Genomic DNA, 25,339 nt, shown 5'->3' on the forward strand with positions numbered 1-25,339 from the left:
TTTTGTTGCCTGCTTTTGTTTACTGTGAATTTCATAGGTCTGTGGTCTGGCTCACTGGAAAAAGACAATGATTTCCTGGCTAATCAAACCTGTATTAAACCTAGAAGGAATTCATGTCACCAGGCAGCCTTCCAGACCATTTTGAAAACTAAATACTAACAAGATTTATTATCCCCCTGTGCTTCATTCTCTTTCTTGGAGTACTGAATGTAGCATGTGACTTTCTTTGATTATTCGGGCTATTTGCTTTTCATATTTTACATTTCTGAGTTACAGTAATACTTGGAAGACAAAAATAATAATAAAAACACCAAAACAAAACATTTTCATAAAGATTGGTACACAAAAGACAGCTTGTTGAACCATTAAGAAGAATGCAAAGGCATTAGTAAGTAGGAGAGGTTAGTTTTTTTGGCTAGTTGACAAAACTAGAAGTAGACACTTAAGGACAAATAGTCCCAAGATTTATCTTTTTAAGATCTTCCCAAACAGCTAGAAACTGACCAAGAGTCAACAGACAGCTGCCTTCAGTTAAGTGCAGGATTTGGCCTAGTGGGTTCATAAGAGAGTGAGTTTAACTAGTCAGATGGGAAAGGGAAACGTTAACTGGTTTGGCTGAAAGTCTCTGGAGCTGTATAAAATCCATGTCCATATGAAAGTAAGTTGTTCCTCACGAAAAAGCAACTCTAAAAAGTTGGGGGGGGAGGGAAGGAATCTAACTAAATGTAGCTTACAAACCTTTTAAAGGTTTTGGACTGGGTTTGACACTTGAACGCTTTATTTTGCAAAGTTAAGGCCAAAAAGTCGTAGGAGTGAATAACAAATTGGGTCACTTTTCTTTTGATTCACATAGGGCTGTTGGAATGTAGAAGGAGATGTCTAAATTAATATACATATGTGTTCTTTGTATTAACAATCCCATTAAACTCTGCTGCCCTTCCCACCCGCCCCCCGGTTCAGAAATATATCCTATCATTAGCTGCTATCTAGAATCGACAGTAGAGTAATTTGAACTCTGGCTCCCAAGGGCCTCCTCCTTTACTTCCTGCTCTAGGAATAAGGTGTGTATTGATTAGATATCAGGCTGTAATTGGGCTCCAATCTCTCTGCCTCAAGATATATGATGGAGATGACAGGAAACAGATACCCTGTTGCTACTTGTAAATAGTCTGGTTGAACAAAATGGTTTGTAACCACTTCAGTGCCATAGTCTTTTATTACCAGAATAGAGTTGCTTTATCACTTAGTTTGATGGCATTTCTAGGGGAAATAATGTCTTTCTCTCTGAAGAAGCTAAAATAATTTTTAACAAATTGAATTCCTCTTTTGAGGACCAAAAATAATTATCTAATGGTGCACAGCTTGGTGTAATTATATAGTGAGCATGTCACAGACATAAAATTAATTAAGTCCATAACCCCAATCTGGCATCCATTGACTAATTTAAAAAAAGATGGTGTTCAGAATGAGGATGTCGAAAGAAGGTGCTTGTGGTAGTCGAAGACCTGGAATTATTCATGGCTTAGCTGTTCCAAGATGTTCTCTCTCCTATACATCAACTGTCCCAGGCTAAATATGAGTCTGTTGAAAACAAAAGTGCAGAGTAGTGCAGCTATCTTGTCTTAGTAGGTCACAAAAGCAACTTAAGTCTTGGTTTGAGGACAGATACACACTGTCTAAACTTCAAGCAAATCTCAAGCTTGTCATATTAAAAAGTGTGTCCTGTTTGTGGGATGATTTTCTCACAATTTGAAAAAAAAAATGCATCTTCTACCATTCATATAGAAGCCTTGCAAAAATCTAAAAATCATAGACCAAGGATGAAAAAATGTAGACTTTTGAGAAGTAACAGACTTAGGTTTGTTTTCTGAACTTATCTTTTGGGCTTTTTATTATTTTGTTAAATCCTACTAAAGTGAATCCAGAACAGGCAATCCATTTATTCTGATCAGTGATTTATCTGTGAGATTTGTAGAGTCTAGTGTGAAGGTTTCAAAGCTGTGTACCGAAGTAACTAATGTGTTGCAATAACATATTTAGCACATGATAAGGCAAACCACAGAGAAAATAGAAGGGAAAAAGCACATTCCCTGGCTGAGAAGTTATTGAATGTTTAAAGCTTGGGAGCGGATAGTTTAGGGAGAAGTAGATTTCAATGACTTCCACTCTGTAAATAAATTGCAAAATCTAATGCTCTAGTACTTCATTTGTCTCTTTCAAGTGTATTTTGGATGGCATTTGTATCACATTTATACCCCCAAAGATAGTTTGATTTTGCATACAAGACATTTATATTCTGCTGCTCCTCAGAGTGACCTTAATGTGATTTATTGACAAAGGGAGCTAGAGCTATTCTATTTTTTGAGCAATAGCAGAAGGGAGAAGAAGAAAATATTAGTAGCTTTTAATAAGATCTACCGTGTATTCATATATTACCTATGCTGCATATTACATGCATTTCTGCTATTATTAGAGGCTGATTTTTTAATTTTGTTTTCTTTCCTCCTTTGCTCGTTCTTTCCTCCTTCCTTTTTCTTTCTTTTCCTTGTACTGACTGGTTTTCTTTGTGTTTGTCCCAGTATTGCACCAGTGAAACTCCACATGCTTCATCTGACTTTTTTTCTGACTTGACTTCAATAGTGATGTGATTGTATTGTCTCTTTCCTCTCTCCCATGTGCCATATCTTCACTATTGCAACATTACATTTAAATCACACAACATTCCTCCTAACCAGATCTCTGAAAGTCCAAATGCTTGGTTTTCAGTTAAAAAAGAAGCAAGGAATAATAACTTTCATGGTGATTGATCTGTAGTAGCGTTTATGAAAGAGTAAGAAAAGAGTCCTATGAGTTCAGTGCTCTGCTTTTAGACCTGAGGAGTTAGAATAAGAAAATCGATGAGAGTAACACTGAAGTAGGAAGTAATGAACGGAAGGAAAAGCTTTTAGCTATAGTCTGCTTGGATCTCAAAACAAGGTGTCTAACCACAGCAAGGGAACGAGGCTGCAGAACATGACATGTGGACCCACTGAGCAGGCACTGTCACAGTCCAACTTTTAATGTTCCCCATCCTGGTTGCAGATGGAGCCCTCTAAGTTGAAATACGTTGAAGGTGTATTAAGCAGACTGCACTTTTAGGTGAATTTGAGGACTGACTCGAATTTGCAGGTGAGCTGGTAGAGATGCCTGAACTCATTCCTGCCCTCCATATCACTGTGCACACTGATGCTCTCCTGGAGGTTGCTCCATAAGTACCATGTGTAACTCCAAACTCTAGATCTAATCACTTAGTTTCAACCCTAAGGGTTTCACTTGTGCATTTCAGCCCTGCAGTCTGTGTCCCAGTCTCCTTCCCTGTGCTGCTCCCCTTAGAAATACCAACAGGCATCTGTCAGAGAAGGTTTGGCTGGGGCTCTACTTTAATTTCATATGTTTATAGCACTGTCAAACAAAAATGAAGCAAGACGAGATCCACCTCATCACATAGCTAACCATAAAAGGTTAATGCTTCATACACAGTAATGCGGTCCTTGGTTCCTGAAACAGGGACCAGGGCGTGAAACATTCTGTGGGCTTCTATGGGCTTGGTATCTTTCCATTTAGCTGCTTTTCAGGTTGTGGATTGCTTTGTGATAATCTCCTTTCTTCACAGGGACAAAGTGGAAGGGGGAATACAACAGTGCTAAACAGACTTATGCATGCAAACATACCCACACAAGCATACACCCATGTATTTCTCAGGGAAAGCAGAAAGAAGTGGCTGCTCTTTACCAAGCTGCTATCAGTGCGGTGTCTTCAGAAATCCTTCTTGGACCACAGAGAGGGTGGGGCAGAAGATCTGTGGAAAGGGTGTATTAGGAAACTTGGAACATGGGAGTTTGTGGCTGTCAAGGTTAATTTTGAGGTTTATAAATTATGGAAATCATGGCAAATAGCAAGTTTGATTTTCAAAAAGAGCAAATCCTTAATTTCTGGTCTAAATTGTGGAATTTGAGATTCTCATTTGCTCTTCTGTCTGACGCTAACAGTATTTCTAGATGGCAGACAAAACTGCATTACGTTTTATTAATATAATTACTCTTAAAGTAATTTGTCCCATTTCATTTCTTTGTCTCCCGGCAATTTCAGACAGTCAGCAGGCCAGTCAATTAGAGACCAGTGGAACACACATTTTATTATGAAGGATCAACTAAATGCTGTCGATATAGGATGTACTTACCTTACAGAACATGTCTGCGCAGTCTGGTGCTGTCACCGGCTCGCTCCAAGCTACTGGGGCAGGAGCCAGCTTTGGTCAGGAAGTCATTTAGACACATTAGGGTGTGAATGTGGCTGCATTAAAAAGATCTGCCTCTCAGGTGGATTTATCAGCGTCTTTCACAGTTTTATGCTAACATGGCTATGAGCCTTGCAGGCCAGAGCTGGCTGTGATTGGGAATCTGGGCAGTTGTCTAATAGGGTCCAAATGTAGGCACAGCTGTCGTTCTTCCCCTGCAAACTCTTCTCTGAGAGTAGCTCCCTTGGCTTTGTCTCCTCTTGTCATGCAAATCAGGCTGAAATCAGCAGAATTAGGTAAATGTAGATGAGATGAGTAAGCCAGCACTCTTCATCCATTAGGATGGCTCAGCTGAGTTAGGACGATAGATTTGAGCAAGGATTTGCAAGATAGGGCCTTTAATCAGAAGAAACCTACATGGAAAATCTGCTTAATTGGGAAGTCTCCCAGGGACCTGGCTGAAGAGCCAATGTTTCTAACTAGCTTTGATTGATTCTTAATGGGGACAATAATTCTGTTTAATGCGAATATCTTCAGATGATTTAATGTGGCTTTGGGCATTTTATATATCTTGGTTTTATGTTGGTCTTGTTTGTTCACTTTCCTACCAGGGAGTTCGGTGCACAGCACTGCTGCAGCTGTTTGGCTGTAGGAACTATGTGCTGCTGCATTCAAGGCAAAAGTTGTGGATAAACCAATGAAAGGAATTAAAAAGGTGTTTTGATTAGGATTTGCTTGGTAGCCCTAGACTATGGAGACGAGACAGCAAATCGCAGAACAAAATCCAACAGTTTGACCTTATTTTTCTTTTCCAACACATCACAAGTGTTCCTCATGTGATGAATGTTGTGTGCGTCTGCCAAAAGCCAGCTGTGTCAGAATAGATCAGAAGAAAACAAACTGTTGCAAAGAGGAGCAAGCAGTCCAGGTAGATATGAAATTGAGTAGACTTACTGCATGAGAACAAACTTACATTCTGTGCACATCTCCAGTACCCTGGAGATGTGTTTTCTGCATTAGAAATTTGGCTGTGCATTTTGCAGCTGCCCCAGCCATTCTTAAACACTGGCTAAACCAAAAATCCCAGAGAGACTTTGATTTTGCAAATGCTTGGATCTGATCTGAAGCACAAAGCTCAACTTCCCCCTTCGTCACCGAATTTCCTTAGTTTATCTTCTTCTAGTGCAAAAGCTACAAAGTTAGGTAATGAAAGCACACCACCATTAAAGGAAAAGAGGTCCTCACCATTCATCATTCCCCCACTGTCATTTTCTTAATTTAAGAACTAGTCTTTGTGTCCATTATTGCACTGTATTTCTTCAGGACGTAATGGTGGGAGGGAGGAGCCCAAAGGATAGGACACATTGATGAAGTTCCCCTGTCAGATGCCAGGTTTTGGCTGTATTCTTGGAAAATTTTGCTCTTTCTATTAACTGATGTGTAATTCAGAGTAGGGAGATATTGTGTGCTGGTTTCTGACCTTTGAAAACACTAAATCATGAAAATATCTGATTTATTGGATTTCTCCTCCCTCCCCATAATCTTGCCAAAGTGGTCATGACCACAATAAGTGAACTGAAGTGACTTTGGTATTTGTATCATATATAAAATGTTTATTTTGGGATGTAGTTTGTGAAAATATTAATGTAAGACAGTTTTGGCCAGAATGAAGCTTATAAAGAAGTAACATTTAATCATTAGAGACTGAACTGCACTCAGGCTGAACAGCGGTGTTCAAGATGCCTTCTTGAATCAATTTATTCTATTTCTGGTATTAAGCTTCAACCTGGCAGGGTCCTAGGGTTGTCCATAATTCTGTAGATAATACTATGTCAGTGTGTTCTTAAGTGCTGTCTGTAGCATTCTGCTTTGGATTTATTAGAAAATCACCGTCTTTAAGAAAGGAGGTTTGTTTGTTAGGCAATAAGATATCTTGGAACAGAGATACAGGTCTTTCTGCACTGCACCAGACAAATGACATGTTTCTTCAATATCAAATACCTTGAAGAAGGTAGAAACTTGAATTAAAATAATATGAAGTAGCATCTCCATCAGATGAAGTCCCATAAAGATATTCTTTGGTCTTGCAATATGTTAACTGTTCTGGTCACAAATGAGTCATTGTATAAAATATGTTTGGTTTTAAACACATACAATTCCTCTGACTTCTGCTTGCAGGCCTGTTGTGCCAGGGACTGGCATATAGCCTTAAGAAAGGAATTTGATATTCCTCTTCAGAAGAAAATATATACTGAGGTTATCATCTGATTTCTTTTTAAAACCCCTTAGGCACATGTATACATGTATATGTAAAACATATAGAGTGTACAGAGCTCAGAACCCTATTAAATGGGGTGTGAACACGCACATTATTTTATTCTCTTTTGATACCCCATGAATTCCAAAGGTAAATTTGGGTAAATTTGTTTGCTGATTAAAGTTTAAAAGATTTGCTTCTAAAGTTGCTGCCTTTTTGCAGTCCCTCGTAACGCATGCAGCTTCATCATGGTGGACCTGCATGTCTGCTCTGTCCTTCAGCAAGAACGGTGCTTTCTCCAATGCCTGCCAAAGCATCAGTGCATGGCATCCCTAATGAGAAGCTTGACATCTTCTTGGGGGTACCAAGGTATAGGAATGGTTTTCTTATGTGTTTTGGGGCAATTTTGGATTTGGTAAATTAAACTTACGTGTGGAGGTAGTATCTGTTCCCAGGTCAGGTCAGGTTATGTGTTGCCTGGAGTGACTTTCTTTTGCACAAACATTGGAACATCCACATTTTGAGGCTTAGCTCTTCTTTTTTACCCTAAAAAACCTCTCTCCGTTAGCCTTTTGGAAAATGATAACGTCAGTGAGGTCACTGTGGAATTAGATGTTAGGCAAACCACTGGATATTTTGTTAAATAAAATGGTCCTTGCCAATATTTTGCAATCAGTTCTTTAAGTTTTAACCACATCTTAAAGTTAAAATGTGGCTGTGTCTATGGATGGATAGATAAACTTGTGTGTGTGTATACAGTAAGGCCTAAACCCCTCATTAATTACAGTTCTTTTTTCATCTCAGAGATCTTTTAAATAGATAAACAGTGGTTCTAAAATCTGAACTCGAGGATGAAAAACTTAATGTGTTTTTAAGATACTAAGGAGACATACACAAGGAGCTGACTATTTGCAAGTAAGAAAAATGCCTTTGAAAATCTTTCTGTAGTCCAGGTATCTTCAAAACCACATTTGATAGGGATCTAATCTCTGCGTTCAATAACACCATCATTAAACATTAACACATCACAAACAACATGTTTATCATTTTAACATTACTTTTCAGGATCAGGTTTAGGACAGTGTAGGTCCTATTCCTTTATTCTCCCTTTTTTTTTTTTTTTTTTTTTTTTCCTATTTTGTTAAGAAAGATGTATTTACTTTCTATAAAATGAGTATTTAATACCAAGTGAAAAGATGAATTGCAAATGTTCTCTGTTGACTTAAAGACTTTGTTGTCATTGCTCTGCACTCTGCTAGGAGAAAAAAGCTTCATCATTAAGAGATGAACACTAGAGATGCACACAGTTGGCCACGATCTGAAATAAATAAGCAGTTCAGATAAGCTGTTACTTTTTGTGGGAGAAGAAAGGGCTTTGGTTCACATATGCTCTGCACGCGACAGCGAGACACTGCACACATCGTCACACAACTTCTTACTGCAAGTTTCCTATGAAAACATTTTTCTCCTTTTCTGATCACAGTAGACCAAGTTAAATCTTGCACTGCAGCAGACCTGTACATGTTGGTATGTAAGTTCTGAGACTTTCTTAACTACCAGACTTAGCACTGAGAAGCTTTACATCACCTGGTGTATTTTTTAAACTACGGCTGTAGTTTTTAAAACACTTTTTAAAAAGCCCTCAAATGTTACTTTTTAGCTTGCTGATCTTTTTTTTTTTTTTTTTTTTTTTTTGTATTACAAGCTTTCAGGTAATTTTTCAGTCTCTGAGTTCAGCCACTCCCTGTAATGCAACTGTATTCTCGACTTCCCCCAAACACAGATTTACAAAGCCTTGGGTGCTCTTGCCTTCTCCTCCTCCTCAGTCTGTATTTTGGTTATGTAATGCAAAGGCAAACATGCAACACAAAGCTTTGCAGCCCTTCTAGGAATGAAACACTGAACTAATCTGTAGAAGTTGATATAAACAAATACACAACTGTGCAGGGTGCTACTTAGGTAGGTGGGTTTGCAACCATTGCACATAGCTTGCCCACACACATTCTCAGGCAGATCTCTGATTTGAGATGGTTTCAGGGCTCTTGATTCCTTCAGAAGACCTAAACATCTTTCTGTGAGCATCAGGCCTTACAACATTTCTCAAGTCATTTCTCAAGGTTTCAAAAATAATGATTAATTTCTGGCAATTCTGGTTACATGTTTCTTCATTCTTCAGGAAACCTTTCTGAAGAAGGTCTGAGGATCATCAAGGTCTGGGCAAATGAGGTCTTGTCAAACATTTACAAACAAATGTTCTTAAAATTGAATAGCTTGTTTAGTGGCAAGAATCATTATTTCCTTATCTCTGGATGTTCCTTTCTTTCTTTACTAAGATATTGCTTTCCTGTGTACTATTAAATTCCTCATCCTGTTAGAAGAGAAAAAAAAAAGAGAAATATTGTACTTAACTGCACGGACATATTGTCATTGTGGTTTCCTATTAACTTTTTGCTGATTCCTGCTTACTTATCATGTGCTTTAATGTTCTGTTACACTTTCCAGCAGCAGTGTGTCTCTAGTGCTTTGTCTCTGAAGCACTAAAACTTACTGTTTGCTGTTGTTGTCTTCATCATGTAAAATAGCCTCCTTAGGATCACAAGAACAACGGGGCCAGTTATTTTAATCAAATGATATTTTTCAGGATCTGGAAAGGTTGCAATATCTGCCTCTGCTATGACCCCTAAAACAAAATCACTTCCATTCACATTATTATCTTCTGTGTGTGGGAAACAGCCAGAGTCTGAATATTCTTTTTATCCTTCCCCCATCTTTTTTTCTTTCTTTCTTTCTTTCTTTCTTTTTTTTTTTTTTTTTTTTTTTTTGTACTTGGTTGGTTCCTGTTGAAAATGCATCTAACCTATAAACGAACAGCCTCCTCAGTGTTCATTCCCCAGCATTCTCCAAATATTCACATTCTTAAAATACCGTCTTCTTCCTTATTTTCTCAATTCTTTACTTGTTTACACTCAAAAGCTTCTTTGTAGCTGCCTACACGGAGCTGGGAAAACATATAGTCTAGTCCTCCTTTATTTAAATGTACAGTAGATTCTTAATGTCTTTGTTACCAGATACTAGCAAGCTTTATTGAGGACAAATTCATATGCCAGTGAAATTGTACAACATGAGCGTTCCCAAATGTATGCAATGTTCTTCAGATTAATTGGATTCCATGGGGCATATTCTCATCACAATGTGCAAAGATTTTAAAAATATAACTCCCATTAATGTTAATGGGAGTCACATGCTCAAATTCCAGCAATTCTAGATAGGAATATGCATAAATGGCATCGCTTTATATGAAACCAGTGTCCACCTTACTGTGAAGTATTGCAAATAATGATTAGAGTTTCCTTCCATGGATTGGAAGGGAACAAATACTACCAAATCACCTCTTTAAAACACTGTATTGCTAACATTGTTGGTCAAAAATCTCACATTGAACTACATAAATAATTTGTCACTGGAAATTTTGCTGTGTCCTGTTATAGAGTAAAATATACCTGTTCAGCAATCACACTTAAAAAATAATAGAAATGAGCATGAAAGAACATTCTCTTTAGCAGAAGGGAAGACTCATCATTTTTCTTGTTAATGCATCCAGTTTTCATGGAACTTGAGTTCATATGTACACAATCAGGAGATTTTTGAGAATCCTACTAACTTCTCAATGTTGGCTGTTTAATAATGATTTTCTTAAACTGGAACAATAGCCTTGGTTGCAAGTATGTTTCCAGGTATTACTGACAATAGTTAACAGTACCATTCTTTTACAGTATTGAATGTTTTTAAAGCAGGTATTACATGATGGAACATAAACGGAACAAAACAAACTTCTCATGAAACAGACAAAATAATTTACTATGCATCATAAACAAATAACCATGAAAATTGCACTCTGACATCATTAAGGAAGTTTTGGATTATTTTACACCAGTCTTTTCAAATTTGTTAATTATCGTCTGTATATTCATCAGTTAACTAGTCATTCGTAGACTAGTCATTAAAGGAATGAGTAACAATTGCACATTTGTTGTTTGATCATAGCAAACATAATTATAGCACTATTATGTGTCTGAACTTGAACCACCAAGAATTTAAGGTGGTTTGAGGGTCTCTGTCTTACAAGACATAGCTCAAGTGTTACATAAGCACAGCTTTATATTTTCAGTATGTGGTGGTTTTTTTTTTTTTTTATTATTATTACATTGTCCACCATAGTAGGACATAGGCTCTCAATAGTAACTTGTTCTTGAGTTAAAATTAATGGATTTAGGGGAATCTGGATTAAAAACAAACAAACAAACACACCTTCACTTTAAAGTCATTGGCTACTTAGTTCAGGAGGAAAAAATTAATAAAAAAAATCTATAAACACTATGGATGGGAAAAAAAAAACCTGTTGTGGATGTCTTAGATCTACCAACGGCATATGAAGTTCAATATTTAAATAACTTTCAACACTGGCCAGTACTGGGAGCGTCAGAGTAACTTCTTGAGGGCCAGCTGTGAACTTATTTGGTTTTGTGGAAGTTTCATCCCATTTTCTATCAAGCAGTAATGAATTTATATTCTGAAGCATGCAAGATTTATACCCTTTTATGAGTCTTCTGGCATAAATGGAGATGTTTGCATATTCTGTTTAAAAGGATTATTTTTATGTGAGTCTTGCCAAATTCTGAGTTTATAATTGGGTTGGTTGTTTTTACTGAGTAGATTAAATATTGTAATGAATTGACTGAGTAGGATGGCTTTGTGGCCTAGGACAGATGCTGATAACATTGGACATGGATTCTTACAGGTGAGGTGATAAAAAGCATATGGCTAAAGAAGGCAATATGATACTGAATATGATACTGCTGTCATAATGCTCTGTGTGCATAGCTTGTCCATCTTGAAGCCCTACAGAGCTTGACTCAGGTTACTCCTGAAATATTTGACACCATAACTTATGTGTTTGATATCACACACTGGTATGAATATGCAAAGAAAGAACAGTAACAGTAAAATGATGGAAATAAATGAGTCTGAGAGCATTGTAGAAGAATGTGATTAAATCAATGTTGAGTGGAAAGGTGACAGTGGATGTAGGGAGGACTGAAGTCAAACACAAACTCCTCAGAGTTACAGTGAGAGTAGGTGGACAACTTTTTTAGATGAACACCGTTGTGTCTTCCTGAAGGCTGCATGAGTGAAGCATTCAATCCAGAATTTGTTCTTAGGTGGCTTGTCCCCATGAGTTCGGTTTAGAGAAGGGGTTGCTCAGCCTCAACAAGAGGAGGCCTTAACCGGCCTACACGTACCTAAAGGAGGCCTACAAGAAAGTTGGAGAGGGACTCTTTATCAGGGTGATAGTTCAAGGGGTTATGGCTTTAAACTAGAAGTGAGTGGATTTAGATTAGATGTTAGGAAGAAATTCTTTACTTTGAGGGAGATGAGGAACTGAGACAAGATTCCCAGAGAAGCTGTGGATGCCCCATCCCTGGAGGTGTTCAGGGCCAGGCTGGATGGGGCTTTGAGCAACCTGGGCAGGTGGGAAGTGTCCCTGACCATGGCAGGGGGTTGGAATTGGATGTTCTTTAAGGTCCGTTTCAACCTAAGCCATTCTGCTTGAAATCCTGCAATTGAGCAGTCAGAGCAGATTTCTGATAGCACATTGATTCCCATGTAAAGTAATTTTGTAGTCTCCAGGGTAGGATTATGTTTTGTTTGTAACAGGATGCAATGGCCTGGGAAAAAGAAATCATTCATATAGCAAGAGCAGACATAACTGCTAATGAAAATTACAGCCTGTTTCTATATTCCTCACTTGCTCCTGTAGGAAAATACTACTGTAATGTTATGTAATCATAGGATAGGTTTTCTATTCCTTAAACAACCAGGCCACAAACAGAAGGGACAGAAAGAGGATAATTCTGTATGACATAATTGTATATGGAAGTAGGCCAAACTGCTTGATTCTACTGGAAAGATCCCAAATACCGTGTATGGAAGATTATTGTGGGAGGGAGAAGCAACACCTTTGCTTGGTTTATATGACATACATGAGGGAGAGGCTGAGGAAAGGAGCACAAAATACCTCTGGTCTTCAAGGAAAGGTCCTCTGATGCCTGTCTCAGAAAAAAACACTCAACCTCCTAACTTTTCATCTTCACTCAAATTTATATGGAAAATGGTTTGTACAATTCAGCCAGGAGTTGTGGTTGTTGTGTGGTCAGTTCTAAGGGAGGAGTCTTGTAATCCATAAAAATATTTCAGTGGACTGTCCAAATTTGAGTCTCTTTTGGTCAGTATTGGACTTCTATCAGGTATTGCATTCCATCCTCAAACATCACATTTTTTGGCTAGTTCCTCTGATGCTGGCAGTCCCCTGTTCCTCAGAATGATGCCATGCAGACAAGCGTTAGATCAGCTGGTTTGTACAATCCTACTTATAGAGAAGCATTCAGAGGTTGGGAGATGGCTATCTCTGATCACATGTCAACATCTTCAAAACTCATCTAGGTATGAGCAAACTGTTGCTCAAATAAAGCTCAATTCCTTCCTGCTTATTCAGTGCTTTGCTTATTATACCAATTTGCAAGCTTTCTGTCTGTACCATCATGTTTCTTATGCTGGCTTCCCTACAGTCTAGTGATTCATTTATGTCTCAAAACAGAAATCTTTGTCATAAGAGTTACCTGAGTATCTGAGAAACTAATTTAATTTAACCCCAAGCTCAACAATTGTAGGAATTGTATATTTTATGTAGTCTTTGCCTTTCCTCTCCTATTTTCTCAGGCTTTTTACTCACTTCTGCTTCTACCACTTCCATGCTTGGAAAGGGTAGAAACTTCTTCATCTTTTTCTCCCACATTTTTCCTCCCTGATTTCCCTGCATCTTATCACCAATTGATTTGTATGTTTGAGTCATGACAAAAACTGAATGTTTCATCTTCTTAACTAACCACCTCCGCTCTGTCCCGTCTCCCAGTCTTGCCATGTGAGCATCATACTTGACTCATCTCTTGTCTTCATGTTGCATCATCACACTAGTGGCCAGGAGTTCTGTTAAAACACTTGCGTTGATTTAGGATTAAGTTGGCAGATAAAGGGTTCGCTGGTAATTTCCAGTAGGTTAGGCTGTTCCAAGAACTGGAACAATCCTTCTTCAGCATCTTTGTCTATCAGATAGTGTATCTAGCTGGTGTTAAACTGGGAAGAGATTAATTGAGGTGGTTTGAATGATTCACCCTCAGGCCAGAAAGGGCACCGCATAGGGCCAGATTGTGCCAGAGTGTTGTTTAAGTGGAAGGAAAGGCACCAAGTGATTTTTCTTCCCTTCACTGGTTTGGTACACAGTGACCCAGAATGAGTGTATCCTTTTAGTCCAGCCAGATACAGAAATTGTTCCCTTTGAGCATCCTTGTGCAGACTGCAAGCAAAGACCTCAGGAAGAGCAGGGGTGGGTTCACAAAACAGTTGCCAAGAATCAGTGGTGGTTCCATAGGTACAGTTCTCAGCAGTGGAGTTGGTACTTTGGGTTGTTTTAAGGGTATTAGCCTAATTTATCAGCTGCACTAAAAAGCTGGAGTCTGAATTAAAAAGAGAAATAAGCACTAAGCAGCCTTCAGTGAGCAAAACCTGGACAAAAAGGCTGTATTCTAGGTCAAAGCTTAGTTTAAAAAACTATCCTAATTAAAAAAAAAAAAATCCACATCCAATTTAGTGGAAATCAGATGACCGATCAGAATTGTCGCTGGAGTGTGAAAGGAGACTGGTCTGCAGGTGACACAAAGGATTTGTTGTGACAGGGAGCAGGGTAAGTATCATGGTGCTATTTTTGAGGACCAGAGATACACAGAGAGGAGAGAGCAGCTGTAGATCTTTCTCCTGGCCTACTGCTCACATTGTTCTCCATATTAGGCTTGTCCTTGCTTGGTTCTGATATAAACATTTTACATGGAAAATGCAATACGTAAAATGATATGGAAGGGCCATGAAACACCTACCTAACATCACAGAATCACAGAATTTTCTAGGTTGGAAGAGACCTCAAGATCATCATCTCTGAACATCCCTTTGTACATAGGTAAAACAAATTTTAACTTAAGTGGCCCAAGGCTGAGGGTCGATGCTCTCTGTTTATTTGGAATGCCTCTTTAACACTGTCTTCAGACTTTCACAGTCCCTCAGCTAATCATGCTGGAAAACTCACTTGTGAAGAAGTGTTGACCATCACAGTAAAGGATACCTCATCTTTATTCCTTCTAATCTGCCTTTGTCTGGGTTCCTTCCACTGTGTTTTGGCTCCCATTGCTAAGCATTATACTTGTGAAAACTGCTTGCTTATTAAAAAAAAAACTGGGGAAGAAAGAGAGGGAAAAAAAAGACTTGTGAGCCTACGGTGAGCTTAATTAACATCACTGGAGGGACAGCAGTAAAGTACTTACCAGGGCTATAGTGAACCTTGCAAGACATGAACGAGTCAAAATATTATTGACGTATTCAATTATTTGCAGTTGTGGGGGTTTTGCCTTCTCAGACGACTCATGAAAATAATAAAGCTCTTAAAAGTTCCGCTCTCGCTTGGCTGCCCCAGTGTGCTTGCAGCAACACAGCGTGCTGCCCAGGGAGGGAGCTGCGCTGGAGCCAGCGTGGGGCCGGGAGCGCTGAGAAAGCAATGCATGCGGTCCCCGAGGAGGGGAGCAGCTCACGTTCACCTCCAGGGGCTCTTCCTGCCTGGCCTGTATTATTTATTTTACTATTATTAGCATTTCTAAGACACCAATCGCTATGGTAACTGGGAGCCCATAATAACTGCATTTATGGGATTTTTTTTGCCAACAGTTTCTCCGTACCTCACCATGGCTAATTGCTTTCACCTCTCGCACGTGGCATGTTGCTCTCTGGGTTATCAGACCCGAGGACTTTTCACAGATGGGAAGGTTGAGGTGCAGGGGGTGTAAGGGCCAAGTCTTCACAGGTCTCCTCTCTCCTAGACCTGCCTCTCCACAATAAACCAACGTTCCTGAGGCTTTGTAGAGGTGCATTGTAATAGAGACTTGAACCAACAATGCCCTGTAGGCTTCGTCTGCTCTTTAAATTGCACTCATTGCTTTCCTTCCGCTTCCTGAGTCTTTGAGAACCAGTGCTGGGAGCCAGGGAGGACAGCAGCTGAATGATCGTGATGCAAACATTTCTCACAGCTCTTCAGCAGTGCTTTCTGCAAACAGGCATGGGGAGTATGGTGGCCCCATGGCAAGGTGTATAGAAGGACCACAGGAGGTCTCAGCACCGGAGGGATGGTTGCACAGCCCAGTTGTGCCAACATCAGCTTCGGAGGCACAGCCAGTCCTGGCCACATGGCACTGGCACCACAGATATTCGCTGAGGGACTGCGGTAACACACGTTTCAAACACCTAGGGGAAATCCTAGGCACGCAGCGGGACCGCAGGGCAGCAGTCTCCTTCCTGCATTCCCCCTTGGTTTTCAGCAGCAGTCAGCACTCAGTGGTTGCAATCACCCACTGGCTCAATAGTGGCATTTTTAATCCCGTTAATACTTCTCTTTTTAAGATCATCTCAGCTCAGAGGCCCCGTGGAGGCCGAATGGCAGGAAGCCTGTAAGCTCTGGGGTCGTGCAGGGGAAAGGCACGGTTTGCAGCAGTGCCCCTATGCACATCACGGGAAGAATTATGGTTGATTTTCACATATATCCATAACATCTGTGTGGCTAATAAAATTGACGGAGTTTGTCATAATCAGCCTGTACTCTCCAGTGGGAGAATTATGTCTGAGCATTTGGAAATCTCATGCACAGGCAGTTACAGAGGGAATATGCTGTGAAGACTGAGCTGCTTCTGCTCAGCAATGGGTACCCGTGTCAAATACAACGCGTGCTTCTGTGCTGCAGCAGAGCTCTTGGAACGAGTGTGCTGGTAAATGGGACACAGGTATTACCTAAAAACCCACTTTTGTGTGGCCACTCACTGTCACAAGCTTTACAAAGGTAATATATGTTCAAGTTTCAAAAAGGTAAAAGGGCTGGAGGCAGGTGGGTAGGAGAGAGGGGTGCTCCTGCAGCTGCCTGGGTGCTTCCTGGAGGTCCAGCACCCAAGAGCTGCAGGGGGCATCACTAACTGAGCAGGGTGAAGCAGCAGCAGATCTTAGTCCTTGAATGGCAGGAAAGCGAGAAATTGGCACATTTGGTCAAGTTGCTGCTTTGTAGAAAATCATAGAGCATCACTTTGTAAAAATATTATTTAATGTGGTACTTGGTGATTTTTATTTATTTATTTTTTGCTGTTGTGTTGAGTTGTTAAAATCGATGATGGTTAGCTACGTCACATATAATCAGCTGATAGCTCTCAGGGTCCCCAGGAAAAAAAGCAGACAATGCTGCAAAGACAAATTCCAATCACATTCATTTTATAAGCAGAAGTAGTTGAAGTTTCACATGTGATAGATTGAAAAACAGTACTTGAGAGATTCATACATTCTGTATTTGCTTACTGCATTTTGTTGGGCACGGGTTTAAACAAAATGGGTCTTGCATCCAAAATGTAATCTGGATGTCTGTGAACAGAAGCAGGCAGAGGAACACAAACCATTTGGGCATCCTGTTCCTTTGCAGGGGCATGTAAACACTTCTTTCTGAAATAGCAAGGTGGGCAACATTTAGCAGTCTGTTAAATATACAGACTGTTTTTTTAGGGTAATGATTTACTGAAAGTCTGGAAAATGTGTATTTCTGATCGAGCCAGTTCTGTACATCCCTCCTGTTCAGAGTCCTGTCAGCGCTGAGACTTAAAAACCCCTCACATTAGCATCTGATGTTTCTCATTAGGCTCATAAAGAACACAAATGAAATGCATCTCCTCTACAACTCCCCTGTCTTTTTGGGATGACTGTAGCCTGCTTCACTTTTAAAGACACTTTCTATTTACATTTGGCACCTGACCCAAAACACCTCTGTTTCAGAGCATTTCAGTTCGAACCCGTGCTGCCCAAAGAAGCAAGCACTGAGCTGCCATTTAAAAGTGAGTTCAAGTCTTTTATTGTTTTAGATCCAATGATAATAAAGACAAATGCATTGGATTAATAATGCTCCTACCTTCAAATTTAATTTAAAATCCCTTGTAATGTAATCACATTTGGGTGTGCCATTACCCAGATGGAGAGAAATTTGTTTTGTTGAGAAATTACTTTAGCATAAGAATGACTTGAGTTTATTAACAGGGAAAAACATGACTCCCCTCCCCAGCCACTCCCCATGCATTCCAAAAATAAGAAACTCATTTCAACATGGACATTACTGGTTAAAAAATAATTACACATAATGAAATGTCATATTTCACACATACTCCCTGCAAACCACGCTTCTTAGTCTTCCCCAAAACACTGCAGGGTGTAACCAGCTCTTTCTTCCTCCTTCATGAAAAGAATATTTCACAATGGAATTGTGTGATGACAAAAAAAAATGATGCTGGAAAAGCATCACTACCCAGAGAGACATAAGGAATTGCCACAGGCCACTGCATATAATCCCACACAATATTAAGTAGTCATTGTATCTCTTTCCAAGGCTTCATTCTTCTTTTGTGACCTACAGCCTCAATGAGAGTTTTTACAGAAATAGAGAGCCATGGAACAACAAATTTGGGAACCGTGTCATTTGACAAAAAATGTTTGGCTTAGAATGTTATTCTTTTTTAATGTATCTTTCAGCCGCTGTCATTAAAATTGTTAAATAACATTAGAAACGTGTTTTGTCAATTACCTTGGGGACAAGTATAAAATATTGGGCTGTTAAATGCATGACACAAAAAAAAACACACAACAAAACTGCACAGAGCAAATGCTGCATGAAGAACTTCCTTAGGTTGGTGTTTGCAGCGCTGAGCATATCAGCACACCTCAGCCTCTTTTCGGAGCCCTTCCACTGTGGGGCCAACTCTAATTAGTTGTGATTAGATATTCACAAATCAGGGAGATGCTTTCCGTAAATGTTTGCTTGCATTTGAAAGCAGATTTCTGGTGCTGACAGTTTCACTGCAGGACCTCTTGCAAAATGCAGATGCTATAGCCACATATGCACTGTGTGTGCAGTCCATGGCATGCAGTGAGGCCCCTTTGCCTGTCAAGCTCTGTGCTATTTCTTCAAGCAAGGCTTTGGTGGGACTTACTGATACTTATTTTGTTAAATTTATTCAGTATGTGAAGAAACGTGCACATCACTCCATGTTAAGCTGAATCTCACATTAATTTTGTGCCTAAGAACAAGAATACGCAACATACACATTAATGCTAACTGGTTTCTAATTAGATATTTCTTAATATGGGAAATGCTGTATATCCATGCAGATGGGTATTGCAGCTTTATGAGCTTTGGTTTGGATGGATAAAATGATTTTATTCATACAATATTCCTTTTAAAATAAATTTATAGAGATGAGATGAGCCTGTGGCACTACTAAGAAAAGAGACTACTGAGATTATCTAATGATTATCACTGCTACAGTAGAGTGGGATAATGGTGCTGAGCTCCTGTGGCAACATTTTTGCAAATTCCAGGGATTTCTGAGGACAGCAAGAGGGAAACCAAAGATATTTCAGTATTCTTTACTCCTTAAAGCTTCACCCTGAACTAAAATAGGTAGAAAAGTTGGAAGAATGAAAGGACAAAGCAGGCACATGAGGAACTGATTGGAAACCACAGGAGCAAAATAAAGACAGAGAAGGAGATTTAATGAAACATTTTTAATTTATCTCCTCAAACTAAACAGTTATGTGGCAAGAAAATGCTCATTTAAATATTGAAATTTTAAAAATGTTGAACAGACTAAATCCTCTCAGTTTAATGTCCTAGCCTAATTCTGCCTATAGTTAGCAATACCTAATGATAGCACTTATTAACCCTGGCTAATACTTTTTTTAGGAAATGATTTTGTAAAATTGCAGGGTATTTTATTTTTATTATCTTTGCTGGATGTCTGAGAGAGGTTATATAGCTACCCATAACCCACTCCATCCTCAAATCCAGGCATGCTTTAGATTCAGAGCTTTGAAAACCAGCTAAATTTACACCCTGCTCACTCTGGAAATAAATCTGCTCATTTAGATGAGGTCTCATTTGAAATGGCTTAGCCCAATAATTAATCATTTCATTCCCTTTATATATTTGTGGGTATTTGAAAGAAGTTTGATTAGTTACCAGTGATTACACTTCCCAACACCCTGCTAAGGAAATAATAAAATAAAACCCGTCAGGCTTTTGGAAAGTATTACCGGGGCTGAATTTGTGCTGAATTTAATGGAGACTTGCTAAGTGGCAATTATTTGTCTGCATTTAACAGAAACTCCATAATGAAATGGTTATCAGCCAGGAGTTGCACTGAGTTTGTATTAAGCCCTGTGATGGGAAGATACTCTGCAATGAACAGAGCAGTGATAGCTCCCATGCTTCTCCCCAGGCACTGGCAGGCACAGAGGCAGTAGGAGAGCTGCAGCATGGTTTTTATTTCCCCAGAACAGGTCCCACTGCCCCAGACCCATCCTCTGCCCAGCCCCAAGGGACAGTCAGCTTCTTCCTGCTCCACCATTGGTGCTGGTTCAATACACACAAGAAAACAGACAAGCTCAGTTACTGATTTGTTTTTTTCTAACTGCACTAAATTATTTTAAGGAGTCCTGAGGCTTAGATCTGATGGTGTTTGCCTAATCCCAAGGTTTCTGCTTGTGAGGAGCTACAGAGGGGAAACGATTGTGTCAGTCTGAATGGATGCTGCACATCTGATGCTGCCAATCGTTCCTTATCTATATTGTGGCCACAGTGGAGGAATGTCAGAGTTCAACATACCCATGCTGTTTAACCCAGTCCTATTATCACAATGACCTTAACCAGCTAGGCAGTTCACAGAGTAGGCATTAAACAGAGCATGAGATGAATTTAATGGATTACTAGGGAGTATGTTATTGCAAGGAAAAGCACCTGTGGAGCAACATATTTACCTCAGTTCCACTGAATGAGCATGTTGAAAGTGAATTGGCACAGCCTTCTGCTTTATGAAAGGAAGTATTTTGTCATTCTTCATGCTTTCATTAAGAGGATTTAAGGCAGAGGATGCTGAAATGGTTCAGTGTTGGCACTAAAAAAAAAGTAGATTAATAGTGAAGCTTGAAAATAGTAAAGCATCTGATTTTTGCTTTTCCATCAACAAGCCTAATAAACCAGGATGAAACTATTAACATACAAATAGACAATCTTCTGATTAAAACAGCAACAGCCAGCCCAGCCTGAAAAAGACCTCTTCACGCAGAAAGCAATTATGATAGTGAATGTTGTCCGATTCTTCCACTTCTACTTGCAACAAGCCTAGAAAATCAAAATTTAACTAATCATAATTTTACAGAAGACACTGGTGTTATTTAAAAACTAAGATGCTCTGGATTTTTATGATCACTATTGGTATTTCAGAAGCCCCCAGATCCTCTGTAAGCTTTTACCTCTTTGAATTTCTACTCTGTAAATAAGGAAAACTAAGCCCTCAGGGGTGAATGTTGTGGGAAACCTCCCCAGAGTAAAGGCAGGAATTATCCTATTTTATGCTACTACAGTATACTTACTTTTCTTTCCTCCATTGCCTCCACAATGACATTTTGTAGGAAGAATATGCTTATTGGCTTAACAATTAGTGATTTACTACACATATTTTACTATATTCCTATAGTAAAAGCAATGTTATTTCTTTACTATTAACTATCCTCTACAAAAGAGAGCAGGTCCTCAGTTTCTGCAACTTGATTGACTTCAGTAAGTTTATTATAGCCGAAGATTTGATTTTGTATTTGGAGTCTTTTTCTGTTGGGGTCTTTTTCAATCAGTTTTCACCTGTTGCAGATGTGAGTTTCAGCTCACCATCCTGAAGGGCCTTTCCATACTAGCCAGTAAGTTGATTCTTATTTTTAATTTTTATTTTTATTTTACATTGATAGCTTCTTGATGGTTATATTTGGTTGTATAAAAGTGGTACTTCCAATAGTGGCATTACACTTTGACCAGGATTTTCTAGTGGAAAGAAGTTTCCTGATTCTAGAGTTGATCCATGACAACCAATACCACTAAACTACTTTTGCATAGAAGATATTCCGTTTTGTCATGAAATGAGTCACTGGGACAGGAGAATTTTTGCTCGTGACAAAGCAAATCCTATTTCCTGTTTACATGGACATTTGCTCCTTGCATAACTGATCACAAAAGCCTGGCCAGAAGCATGTGCTCGTTCCTCTGAGCTGGGAGGCTTTGTGGTAACGCGGTGCTGCCTAATTCCAGCTTAAGCAGGTGGAGTATAAGTGGTACCCAGCCCTTCCAAATTTCCTCTTGCCCCCATTCAGATGGGGTGTAAATACATGCCTAAATCCCTCCTCACTCAGTAAGGTGCAGAGGTTCGCCTGTAATTTGAAGCACATGTTTAAGTCCAGTTGATTTTCTAGGTGGGCACGTGCATCTGGTGAGATATATTTTTTCCATGTCTTGAAACTTAATGTGTCCTGTTCCTTCTGGAGGAAGGAGTCAAGCTGCATTTCTTCCAGGTGGAGATAGGAATGGCTGCAGAGTGTCTGAAGGAATCATTTCACCCAAGAGAAGCTCTTCTCTTTACACACCCAAGAGAAGCTCTTCTCTTGGGTGTTTTAAAAAGAAGTCTTTACATGGTAACACCAAAATGTAGAGACCTTTTGGTACCTGTCCTAATTTCTGATACTGAGGCAAGTCTGCATTTAACATGTGAATCTGTGAGCCTATGATTCAGTTTCCTTTTTATTTCACAAAACTTATTTTGACCATTCCTTTCTAGTAAGGCATAAAACCAGTAAGTTCTCATTGTTTAGATGGTCTAAAACTTGATTGTCATACATTATGGAAGAGTTTAGGGTTGGAGCATGGTGGGATGTAATTTCACACAGAGTTAAAAACCTAATTGGACAGCTAAAGTGGCCTCCAAATGGGCAGACGCTCCTTTGCGCTACAAAATTAGTTGCATTTGCTATCAATTGGGTGGCCTAATGATGTAGCCAGGCAGCTCAGGGTTTTCATTTGTGAGTAATATTAATTATGGGTGTTAACTGAAGAGAGAAGAAGCGATGAAGTTACCACTCAGTACTTGGATAAAATGCTTTCTAAAGTGAACTCCAAAATGCCTTTATGTCATTTGAGTTGAGTGGTATAAGACATTAAGGTGGAAAACATTTGGTGGGTCCCAGATCCGGTGGTTAATCGTGCATCCCATGAGTGCCACCTTCGGCTGCACACAATGGGAGGGAAAAGGAGCTGCAGCTGTAGCACACACGGGTGTGTAAAGAGTACTTCTAGGTAAATGCGCAGCATTCAGTGGGGAGGTTGTGCATTTCTCTAGATATCATTTGAAATAATTTGGCTGCTGTTCATATTCTTGTTTTGGTTTTAGTTACTAACAAGACAACTTTACAAGTAAACGAAATTTCAGCTCTGCAGTGAACACTGTGTGTTCTTGAGAAAAAAAAAATAAATAAATAAAAGTAGAAATGCCCACAGATTATTGTTCTCCATGATTTTGGTTTTCAACCACTGTATTCTGGCTCCTAAGTCTGGAGTAAATGGGCTGGGTGAGCAGCATTCAGATCTCAGTTCAATATGCAATGCAAATAAATTATGCAATTATCTGATACAGTCACAGAGTAACATCATATGGAAACTAATGGTTCTAAATCAAGACCACATGTTTTTAAGAGGATTATGAAGCTAAGTGATATGCAGCTAAATGTCATCTATTTGCAAAGAATTGAGGAATTAAAAAAAAATCCTTTTGAAGATTCTAGTGAATATAGTGATTGTAAAAACACTTGCCAGGATTTTTCTAAGGTCAATGTCAAAAAATCTGAAATTCAGACAGAAATGAGTGTTCCTGACAATCCGTTCTGAATGGGATTCCTGATTCGCCTTCACTAAGGTCTGATGACTTCCCCATGGAAAACTGGACACCTGAACTGATGATTTCGAGCAGTGAGTGACCCCACAAATTTTCAGATCTTTAGTTTTGTTTGTTTGTTTGTTTTTATATAAATTCCATTTAAATGGGCCATTCTCTATCCTCCAAGATTTAAAATCTAAAATTCTCTGAGATGCTTTCTGCATCTTTCAGCTCTATTATTTTTTTAAGAAGTACATTTATTATATCCAATGCCCTATGTTTGCAGTGCATTCACAAAAGACCTTCATATTTTCCCTATCTAGATACTGAGCAGAGTTCTTCAGCTCACGTCTGTCACTGAGGACTACATGTGGTTGCTAAGCCTCTGCTATCACACAAAAGGGTGGAGACAGGGTAGCAGTTTTCTCTGGGAGAGAGACAGATAGCTGATCATGCCAAGTCGCACAGAAGTATTGGCAATGGCTTTCTTGAGGAGAGATTGAGACAGCTTTTGACAGGAGCCAACACCCATTTTCAGATTAAAAACGTTCATCCCACCAGCTAGCTCCCCAGTCTCTTCTCCAGCAGACATTTCTCTGGGAAAACACCCACTGCTGCGTGTCTGAGGCCAGGGGAGATCCTGTGACTTGCTCTGCGGTTCGTAGATCTGCGGTACCCACCCTGCTTCTGCTCAGGCTCTCTTTTTATTGCATTTTTGCCTGCATACACCATTACAAACAGCCAGTTGGCTACATTTAAATGTAAGAATATGTTGAAGCAGGTTTCTGCCTGCTAGTTGTCTCCTTTATGAATGTGCCATTTGTCTTGGTACCAGTCTGGTCTTTGTTTTTTATCATCTCGTCCTTCGCTGTTTGCCATGCCACGCTCACAGGTGCCAGGAGCCCAACTTGAGCTCAGAGCTCTTCAGGTTGATATGGGAGGGATGAGAGACCCTGCAGTCAGTATGTGCACTGCTGCTCCAGGCAAAATGGACTCTGCATACAGTAATGATGTGCTTTTAGCTGTATTCAGGTCCAAAGGAATCGCGTTTGTCTTATGTTCTTCTTTGAAGAGTGTATTTAGACTAGTTATAGTTTGGATGCTAGCTTGCATAAGTCCCATTCTCTGCTTTGGGTTTTGGTGCTGTTATATAAACACGCTTATTCAGTTAACTCGGTCAACTGAATCAAAGTGATTGGGGTAGGTTTGATATAGAGACCAGAAACACTTAGCCAAAAGTAGAAAATTCCCAAATCATTTAAAATCTCATTGACAGATGCAACCAAATAAAATATCAAATTAAAAACTTTTATATAAAAACCACTAAAGATCTGTATAGCTAAGTCATTAAAGTACATTTTAAGACTGAAAATGGCAGAGTATTTCCAAATATGCATTTAAAATAGACGTTATGGGATTGTCTAAGAGACTTTTGGAAATCAAGGAGATAGTAGTATTGTCCATTTAGATAACATAGAAAATGAGTGCAGCAAGTTCTGGAAGGACCGTGGAGCACAGGGATGGGGATGAGGAAGCAGAGGTAAGGAAGGGCGGTTTGTAGGCTTTATTGTGTCCCAAGACTCTGCATCCTATTTTCTATGCTAAAGGAACATGCCGTGTTAGTTTTCTGCAATAAGCAGGATATTGTTTAGGTCCTTTTCCAACAAAGTATTATCAAGTTGGTTTTTCTGCTTTGCTTTTAATTGAGGGCAACAGAAACAAAGTTCAGATCACCATATGCAGATGTTACAGGGACACACAAGTACAAGATAAGGTGCTTCCTACCACAGGAAGGCTATTTTAACTGTTAGTATTTAAGCTGATATTTACGCAGGAAGGAAAGTCAAAGGCGACAATAATTAATGTCATCATTATGGTCCA

Source organism: Netta rufina (assembly GCF_964035555.1).
Source record: "Netta rufina genome assembly, chromosome: 13".
NCBI lineage: Eukaryota > Metazoa > Chordata > Aves > Anseriformes > Anatidae > Netta > Netta rufina.